Genomic DNA, 10,854 nt, shown 5'->3' with positions numbered 1-10,854 from the left:
GATAAATGTTCATTTTTTGAAACTTTGTCTGTACTGATGATTTCAGTAATGAGAGAATTCAACGTGCTAAAACATTCAGACATACAACTAGAGAGAGAAAAAAGAAAGTCCAGTGCAGGAGCTTAATAAATGTAAGAAAGTAAATAACCACATATGTCAGTGTATTCCTTTTTTTTCCAATAGATTGACAATTATATGGGATACATGGTTTATAAAGTTAAGGATTAGAAAAAAGAAAAAAAAAACATCTGAAAAGTGTGGCGGACTTGTGGATCTACTGATACAGTTTTGCTTCAGAATTGAATTTGGAGACCAGGTCTGAGTGGATTTGCTTCTGTGGTCATGTTTTCCTGTTTTTTTTTTCTTTCCAACTTTTCTCCTTTCAGGGAGGTCTATTTCCTACAACACTTAACTGCATGCATGTTCTTGCCCTGGTGTTTTGAAGATGGCAACCAGTAATTGAACCATAGATGGTACTAAATGAGTTTTAGGAAAGATATTGAGGAAAAATAAGGTTGAACGATTGAATAGAATCACTAACAGCATGGGCAATGCATAATCAGACAGGATGATAAAAATGTTCCTCATATGTCTTGTGCAGGTATCGGTAGATGTAGTGTAAACGTAGTAGAGGTCAGGCTTGTTTCAGTCAGAAAAAAACAACTAAATATTAAAATAGTTTTCCATAAACTAATATTGAATAAGAGACTCTTCTTTTTGTGTGTGTGTTTAAGCCTGACACACATGAACAAGAGGAATTTTATTAAAGCTGGTTCATTTTGGTTTACGATGAAATGCACAAAGCTAATCTTTAATTATGCATTTATTTTTATATGGGCTCAGGTTTGACTAGAGGCCAAGATATCAAACTTCCACTCAATCCTGTCATTCTTGTGCTCTGTCCTAATCTCTATGAAAAAGTATGTTCTTTAATCGTGTGCTAGTGCTACGGTGTTGTTTTTCTTTTGGTAACTCTAGATAGGAGAGGAGTTTAAAATGATAAATAGAAAACTACCTGACAGAAGGAAAAAAAAAACTAAAGACATTGTAAGCAATTCTAACTTAATTTAAAATGATTAACCTGTACTAATATTAATAATTTTGTACATGTTTGATGGCTTAGTAAATACTTGTTGAGTTAGGGAACAGTAGAACCAGATTTCCTTGACTTTTTTTTAAATAAGCAACAGCTTAAAGTGACTGTTGGAGACAGGCTGCTGGGTTATCTGATACAAGTTGAGAGCAGCACAGAGAAAGAAACAGCAAACATTTATTCATAGGATTAAGCTATTGTAATAATTGTAACAATATGCTTGTCTTATCATTATTCTAAAATGTATTGATGGTTGACAGTTTACCAGTTCCACATATCTTTGACTTTTACTATTTCCCATCCCTAGCAGGGGTAAAGTGACCGTTGCTGAGGGGCTGTTGGTTTATCTGATGCAGGCTGAGCTCAGCAGCTGATGCAGTGCAGAGAAAGAAAATCTCTCAAAGTTAAAAATACACATCATGTCCACAAAATTAATCCATTCTCTTTTTATTTAAATTGCATTTTTTTTTTTACATTTACTGTAAAAAAACAAAATATTAGTCAATAAAATACTTGACAATTTAGTAGATAATGACTCGACATTATTTTGGATCTTTATTCACCCTGAGCCAAGTCGGTTGGTTGAAGTGACAGAGTGGAGGACGGTTCATCAGATACCAGCTGAAAGCAGCACAGAGAAAGAAACGGTGAGGAAGTTAAACACAGATGCATTTTTGTTTATGAAATAAACTATTCTGTTTTTTTAATTATGATTTGAAATTAATATAACAATTAACATGATTTATTAAATGCTTAACTATTGAGTAGATAGTGACTATAATTTCCTTGATCTTAATTTCTTCATCAGCCTTGACTGGGATGAAGTGACTGAGAGTGGATCCAGGCTTGGAGGTGGAGATAAAAGTTCTTTATTGGATTAAATTTATATGAATGAAGCAAAAAATAAAAAATAAAAATAAATAAATATATAAAAAATAGAGAGGAAACTTTGTCCAACTGTAATGATTTACTTCTTGGGGTGATGCATGGAGCAGGTGGTGGGATTCCCATCTGATTGTTTTTGGATCTTCAAAACATCCAGAAGCTAGTCTGGATGTTAGCAGACTAGCTTCTCCACCTCACTTCACAACCTGCTGCCTTTTGTCTTCAGGTTTTCTCTTTCACAAAAAAAGGAGGACTTCTGGGAAGCATCCAATTTATGGACTGGAATTTAATAGACCGAGCTTGGAGTCTGACAGAGACGGGAGGTCCCACTGGACAACACCGGGTGGTGCTGGTTTTTCCCAAGATGGATGAAGGAGCTTCAGCAGAGTGTGATTCATTGGAGTCAGGCGTGACATGCTCAGAGTCCTGGAAGGTGGGAATTTCGTGCTGAATCGAGGATTCGAACGCTGCTGATGAAGGTAAGACCAGATTTGTATCCAGAAGTGTAGAGGGTGGAGCATCAGCCATGGAGCAGGGCCTCGTGATGGTTTGTCCATCTGTAGTCTGTGAGGTTGGAGCAGATGAGCTACATGCTAGTGGATTAGCTTCTTGCTGTCTTCTCTTTTGAGGCTTGTCTCTTTTAACGCGAACCATTTTTTGTTTGTTTGTTTGTTTGTTTGTTTGTTTTCTGTGAGAGCAAAGTAGATCTTCCTCTAACAAATGCAACAAGTAGAATGACAGGGCCTCCGAAAATTATTTAAAGCAGAAAAACAGAAATACCACCCCTTTTTCTCTATTGGCTCATTCATAAAAGTGGGCTGGGGAATCTGCCAGGAGCAGGAAGATAAAAGCAGTTGGGGGAGGAGTCTATCTGCGTGAGGAGGAGTTGCATTGGTATAACTGGGTCAAAAGTCACAAAGAGGGCCTGACCCCTTATTAACCATTTGATATAAAAAGAGAAGGTTCCAGAATGCTGCCTGCTTTACATTGATAAGAACTTAATTTATATTATGCAAAAGAGAATGTTCCAGAACGCTGTCTGTTTTATTATTGATAAGAAATTATATGATGCAAGAGAGAGAGAATATTCCAGAACATTGTCTGTTTTACATTGATATCAACTTAATTTGATATGATGCAAGAGAGAATGTTCCAGAACACTGCCTGTTTTATTATTGATAAGAACTTAATTTAAATCAAAACATATGTTTTTATACGATAAGCATTTATGACGCAGATTTAACAGGTGTTTGTGTGCGATAAGCAATTTTATGACGTAAATAAACAGATGTTTGTGTGCGATAACATCGATTTTGATTTGGGCGTGGCATTTTAATCCATCAAACTCGATTAATTAAAATTTGACACAAAGTAGTATCCTATATTTTTAAGGGTGTTAGAAAATGGATGGATGGATGGACAATGATACAAGTAGGAAAAACATGGTTATGAAGGATTAGATAAATGCTTTTAAGATATATGACTCATTTGTTTTAGATGGTCAACAAAAGGACAGAACAGCACAGAGTCTTTGGAGATTAAAAGATCAGTTTTATGATCCACAAAATATATGTTTCGTTGTAATAATCGTGAAAAGTTATTCTACATAGTCTTGACTTGGTGGGTGTGAATGTAAAAACAGAAGAATGTTGATATTCTGTTTTCTGTTGTATGATGTTTTAATGTTTTCTGAACAGGTTGTTGGGAAAGATGAGAATTTGTTCTCAATCAGCTTATATACTTAAATAAGTTAAAAAATGAAAAAACATAATACTTTTCAGATTTTGTCTTGTAAATTTCTTGCAAATGTGATGTCTTTTTCCATACACTTTGCTATGAACCACGGTTGTGCTGACATTTGTGCTTGTAAGGTAGGAAAATATTCAAATGACCCAGGGGTAGGAATAGCTTTGTAATGTACTGTAAATAGACAACGCTAATAAGCTGCTTTGAAATGTCTTGTCACAAGTAAAACATCTTAAACCTAAGCTCTTCTTTTAAAACAAAGACACCTTAACACACCTTTGCTAGTTTGCCAACATGAAAGTGGATAGTGCGGCTCAAGCAACAAAACAATTATTTGCATACTTGAACATAGAAGTCATTGAACACTCTTCCTCAAAATTAACCTGTTTTGTTATCTGTCAGTCCGTCACTCTTCCTTTCCCTCAGGGTGAAATGAGAAACCAGCCTGAGAATGTCGACTTGACATTGTGACATATGGCACTATTAGTGAAATGTTGTCAAAAACCTTCTGAACATTTGTGTCTTTGCTGCTGATGTGACGTCTTTCTTGAATTTTCATAATCCATAAAACTGGTAAACAGGTTCTTTAAAGTATATGATATATTTCATTTCACACAAAAAACAATCATGTTTTTAACATGCTATTCATAATAAAATGTTTCAAGATATTTTATGACTGCTGTGTGCCTTCATGAATTTCATATTTTCCTTTTTGATTTCAAAAAGAAGAAAATCTGAAAAATGTTGATATTTAGTCTGTACATTACATTGTGTAGTAACATGAGTAATAATATTAATAATAAAATATTATTAAAGATATAGTTCAGTGTATTCAGATCAACAACAATAATTGTTTCTGAGTACTGTGTTCAATGTGTGATAAGGATTTTTTTTTTTAATTACAAGCACTGCCAAGGGAAAAAAAAACAGTGATGGAACATACAGTATGATGTAGTCATTCAACAATGTGATAAGTGCAGATTTCATTGGCGAAAGCTGCTTGATGATGCTCTTTAGTTATTACAGACATAAACTTTCAGATTTAGAAAGTAGTCAGGAAGCAGCAACACAATTCAACAATGGTTTGTATTTTTTTTGCTTTTCAAAGTCTTAAGTAAAATCATCACCCTCAATCACAAAGCCTGCAGACACTCCCACTTCTTTTCAATGGAAACACTAAAAGGGCACCATGACCTTTAAACTAGAATTGATAGTTAATATTATAAATTACATAAAAATCTCCAGATGCCATCCTATCATAATGCTTCGGTGTGTTCCAGCTGCCCACATTACACATATCAAAAAGTGCCATTGTGATGAAAGCTAATTTCTAATACAAGAGTTAAATTGAATATTTATCTACTCACTGATTAATTAGAAGTAATGAATCAAAAATAAAAATTAACTTGGCTTCAAAGGGAGGATTTTTTTTTTTACTGCTGATTGAAGCTTAAAATCTGTGAAGACTTTTTCAGCTCCCTCAAAGCCAAATGTTTAATCTGAAAGGAGTATAGGGTTTTCCAAATTATATGTGAAAATTAAGTCAAATATCATTTGTAAATGATGTCATACATCATTTATCAATAAATCAATGCATTATTTGTTTTTTAATCTGATGTAAAAACGGATAACAAACTTAAAGGTCATTTTCGTACATTTGTACATTTTTGACAATCTATTAAACACAACTTAACACACACAACTGGTACTCTGACCCTTAGTCACTCCAAAATTTTATTTAGCTTTTTTTTACTGAGAGTTGGCCTTTCCACTGAGCTTTGGATCATTGTTCTGCTGCTGAATGAAATGTTTGTCTGACTGGTTTCTAATTATACCCTGAGGAAAAGGAACAAAGACAGAGTGACACATGAACAAGACAAGACAGGAAGACAGTTCTATGACTTCTGTTTTAGAGTATTAAAATAATGTGTTTTGCTAGTCAAGTTTATTTGTATAGTACATTTCAGAAATTCAATTCAGTTTATTTTTATATTGCTAATTCACAACAAAAGTGTCTTGGGGCACTTTACAAAGAAAATAAATGTAATTCACCCATACATTCAACTTCCAGTTGATCCTTATTATCAAACAGTACAATAAGATCAGTTAATTATTCAAAGTAGTTTAACATGTTTCTGTGTCAGGAGACCATCAAGCCACTGACACTAGTCAGTGGCCTTCCCACTGTTGCTACATACTAATGTAGCAACAGCAGAAAGTCAATTATGTATGTTTGGTTCTGGTTCTGGATGCAGAACAGAACCAGAAGATCTGAGAGGTCTGGAAGGTTGATACAACAGCAGCAGGTCTTTAATGTATTTTGGTGCTGATTTATAAACTAATAAAAGTATTTTCAATTCTATTCTCTGAGTTACAGGGAGCCACTATAGCAATCTGAGAAGCATGGTTTGCATTAATGATGGGCCGTGTTCAAACGAACTGGCTCCAAGAGCCAACTTAAGCTAAAATATGATGCAACAGATGATAATAAATCAAGACTCATTTGGTAGTCGGTGGACTACCTTGCTGCTACTCTGAGGCCGGTAGCGACATGGTACGATCCGTTCTTGGTTTCTTCCTTCCTGTTCTTGTTGCTCTTTGGTTAATGTTCTTAGATGAGTGTCGTTTACTGTTAGTGCGTTGGCTTGATTGTTAGATTTAATGGCGCAGAAGAGGACTGTCGTTTCGGTAACACTTTATTTGAAGGGTTGTGAATAAGACTGTTGTGACACTGTCATAAACATGACAGTGTCATGAACATCAGTAAGTCTTCATGAATATTTATGACTGTTGTCATAAAGTGTCATTCGGTAAATCATGACACTTTTAATACAAAGTTGACATTATTCAAAATGTCGTTATGACAACTTGACATTAATCTAGACACAATGTCTTCATTATGACAACTTGTCATTAACCTAGACAAAATTGTCTTCGTTATGACAACTTGTCATTAACCAAGAAATCATGATCTGACATAAATTCGTCATAATAGTAGTCACAATGATTTAATTATTACACTAGCAAAAGCTTTAACAAAACAATGATTAACATTTCCACTCTCTGAAATAAAGCGAAACAAGTAGGACAAGCAATAAAGATTTCATTAAGCTTTATTACACTGTCAAATGATTTAATAACAGACTTATTAACAATTTCTTTTACATCAACTAAAGTGGAACATATAGCACCAGTTATGAATATGTCATTAAATGTTATTACAGTGTCATTAAGTAATAACTCTTACCTCAAGTAAAGTGAAACTAGTAGCAACAATTATAAAGATGTAATTTAGTGTTATTAAAGTGTCAAATGCTATGCTAACAGAGTCATTGATATTAAGTCTTACCTCAAGTGAAGTGAAACACACTGGACTACTTATAACTACCATCACAGCTGTAGAACAAACCCTTTGTACATTGGAATAAAACAAAAGATAACGTGTTCTAAGATAACAGAGGGTTTAATGTCTGGTCAGTATATTGTTACTCTGAAATACTGATTGAAAAACTAAAACAGAATAATTTATTCTTTAACTTTAGAAAATAGGTTCTTTCAACAATAACATTTTTTGCTTTGATTATGTCAGCCATCTCTTTCGTAATAGTCTTCCTGTAATGCTCTGAAAACAGGAGCTCCTTCACCCTGACGTTCCTTCCCTGAGGGGGGGGGCGCCGATTTATGTTTTCGCATCCACCTGAATAATGTGTAGTTGCGCCACTGGCTGACAGGTAAGTTTAATCATGAGATAAAGAAAAAAAATCAGATCCTCCTTTTGTTTCCTTAATATTTAAGAAGTTTCTCTTCCTTTGTCATTCTTTGATTCAGGTCCCAGCCCTTAGCCCACCACATCCTTTCAGTACAATGTTTGTGACCAGACAAGTTCTCAGTGCTCCACTCCAATAAACTGTACAGAAGATGAGCCCAACTGCTACTCAGCAAAATGTAAGTTTTTGTATTTATTAATGTACAAAATAAAAACCATGGGTGTGATATTGATGAAAGCTGGAACAACACAACAGATGTATGAATGCCACATCTTAGAAAAATGTACAATATGCCAAAAGAATGACAAATTGGTTATTAGTTGGTTAGTATACTTTGATTGAAACAATGAATATGAATGTACTCTCTTTTCTGGGTCAACAGTGAACGATGGAACAAACACAATTCCTGCACTGGGTTGTGCATCACCAAACACATGTACAGCTGCATCAGGTCTGGGAAGTTTGCTGTTCATGCAGAGTGTTGGTTCAATCACCAGTGGACCAACCTGCTGTACAACTACTTTGTGCAATGTTCCACAACCACCACAACTGTAGCACCGACCACAACAACTGCAGCACCAACAGCAGCAGCACCAACAACTGCAGCACCGACAACTGCAGCAGCACCAACAGCAGCAGCAGCACCAACAACAATGACAGCACAAACAACCACAACATTTGCACCAACCACCACAACTGCAGCACCAACAGCAGCAGCACCAACAACTGCAGCACCGACAACTGCAGCAGCACCAACAGCAGCAGCAGCACCAACAACAATGACAGCACAAACAACCACAACATTTGCACCAACCACCACAACTGCAGCACCAGCAACAGCAGCAGCAGCACCATCAGCAGCAGCACCAACCACCACAACTGTTGCACAATTATCCACAAATGCAGCCGAAGCCACAACAGTTACAGCAGCACAGTCGGTCACCACTGCATCAACCACCAGTAGTACTTCTAGTATCAGAATGGCCATGCTTCATGTCTTACTTTTTCTCTCTATTGTAATTGTACAAAAATCATAAATTAGAACCATAACAAAAATGTTAAATTCAAAAGATTCCCAAAGTCACTCTCAATTTGGGATTGTTTGGTCCCAATTTGGGACCAAACATATTAATTCAAAAAAGATCAATTAATCACAATAATTAAATCATTATATCTTAATACTAAATAAATGACATATTTTTGCTTCTAGTTTATTCTTTTAGGTGGCAGTATTTATTGATTATCTATTTGTCGGCAATCATTACAGATTATTCAAATATAAATGTTTTGTAACCATTTGACATTAATTTCTATTATTTTATTTAGATATGCCTAAGACTTTGATCTGAGTTATTATTTTAAAAATTAATTTTGTCCATGTTTATTGCAAACTATGTTATCAAATGTGATAAGAAACACCTGATGTGACCTTTGGGAGTGGGACACTGCCCTGAATGCACCAAACCATTGGTCATTTACCAAAGCTCTGTAAGCTTTTGTTGCACTGTTGTTGCAAAAAATAATACATAATATTCTGGTGACACTACTTTATTAAAGTGCACTCTCCCCTTAAAAAGACTTGTGGATTCACTATGGTCTTTGAGAGCTTATTTTTTTGCTCCCACACTGTTCTTCATTTAGTGTTACTTGTCTTAGACATTGCGAATAATTTAGATGTTAGTGAGGATTTTTTTGTAGTTCAATGTTTCCATACCATGCAGACCACACACTATTACACTAATTGATGTCCTTATATGGCTGACAAACCTCCTCAGCAGGTCATTCCATTTGTTTGCCAGGGGAAGGGGAAATTTGGTTTTCTTTAGTTTAATTTTACCATTTCTTTAATGTTTCTTCTTTTTAGCAGTTAGTTCAGTATGTTAACCAGTACTTATTTCAGTTCTTGTATGTTTAATTATTCCCTTGTGTTTCAGCAGTGGTCTGATCAGCCTCTATTTAAGTTCCCCTCAGGTCTTGTTTGTTAGGTCAGTTTTGTACTTAAGTTCTTTGTGTTACTGAGTTGTAGTTTGTTATGTTGACCCCAGTTTTGGACCCAATTCATCATTTTTGAACTATTTTTGGACTTTTTGTAATAAATTAAGAATATTTTTTGGAATCCATTCAGCGTCTCTCTGGCTGGTCTGTGTAGAACACTCACAGGATGCAGAGTAGACTAGAACCAGAAGACTTGAGAGGTCTGAAAGGTTGATACAAAGACAACAAATCTTTCATGTATTTTGATATTAAGCCATTCAATGACATATAAACAAACATAAGTATTTCAAAGTCTATTTTCCTGCTTGTTGGCTGAGCTAGCTAGAATCACTGGAAGTGCTTGGATTTAAAATGTCATATTTGTGACAAGACATTTCTAGGTAGCCTATTAGTCCAATCTATTTTTAGTGCCTTTCTGAAGTATTCACAACCCAGGACCTTTTGCACATTTTTGCACTTTCATAACCAACAAAATATATCTCATATTTGTAACACAGATGGAGAACAACATCACGTTTTCATAATATTTAGAAGTAAAAGTCTGAAAAATGTGGTGTGCGTATAATTCACGCTCACTAAGTCAAGAATACAAAGAGCCTTTGCTTTTATTTAAAATTATTCACACAGGGTTTAGTACCAAATGCTCAGTATTTTACCATTGTTCAAAAAATGCTTTCATCCATTGAAATTACTCTTTCCGGTGCAGAGAGCAACTCTAGACTGTTTTAGTTAAACACTACATTTTCCTAAAGTCTGTCAGGCTCTCCACTAAAATAATTTTTCATTTGCATAATGGGGCACAGCTTTTCACTTTACCCCAGTTTCTTATCTGAGCGGATGATCATTCCCTCATGATGTCTGAAGTTATGTAGCAGAGTTCAGAGACTTACATAAAAACATCAAGAATGTTTTGCCCAACTCACTTTGAGACAGACAAATAAATGTTCTATGATTCAGGTGTTTTGTTTTGTTTTGTTTTGTTTTGTTTTGTTTACTTTGCTTCCCACATCACATGAAGTTACAAAAGAGTCTCTTTGTTTTTCTTCATACACCTTGAATTTATGTCCAGCACCACATTCTAACATTCCTTTCATTGACTTTCCAAGCACAACCTAAGGCTTATGTGCTTGGACTGTATGATCTGACAGAAATGAATGGATTTTAAGCAGAGTTACAGCTCTTTGTCTGTTTTGGTTAAAGCCAAATATTGAAATTGTATGTTTCAATTGGCAATAATAATAAAAAAATCACCTTTGAAGTCAAGTTCATCTTTCTTTTTGATTGATCACTCTACTGATCCACTCTGTTTAATTAAACAGAGTGGATTAATAATAAGTTGAATCCTTGTATAGAAATTAGCTTTAATCA

Source organism: Poecilia mexicana, unplaced genomic scaffold, assembly GCF_051168715.1.
Source record: "Poecilia mexicana isolate PSO_F unplaced genomic scaffold, ASM5116871v1 scaffold_14, whole genome shotgun sequence".
NCBI lineage: Eukaryota > Metazoa > Chordata > Actinopteri > Cyprinodontiformes > Poeciliidae > Poecilia > Poecilia mexicana.
This window is presented reverse-complemented; position numbering follows the sequence as displayed.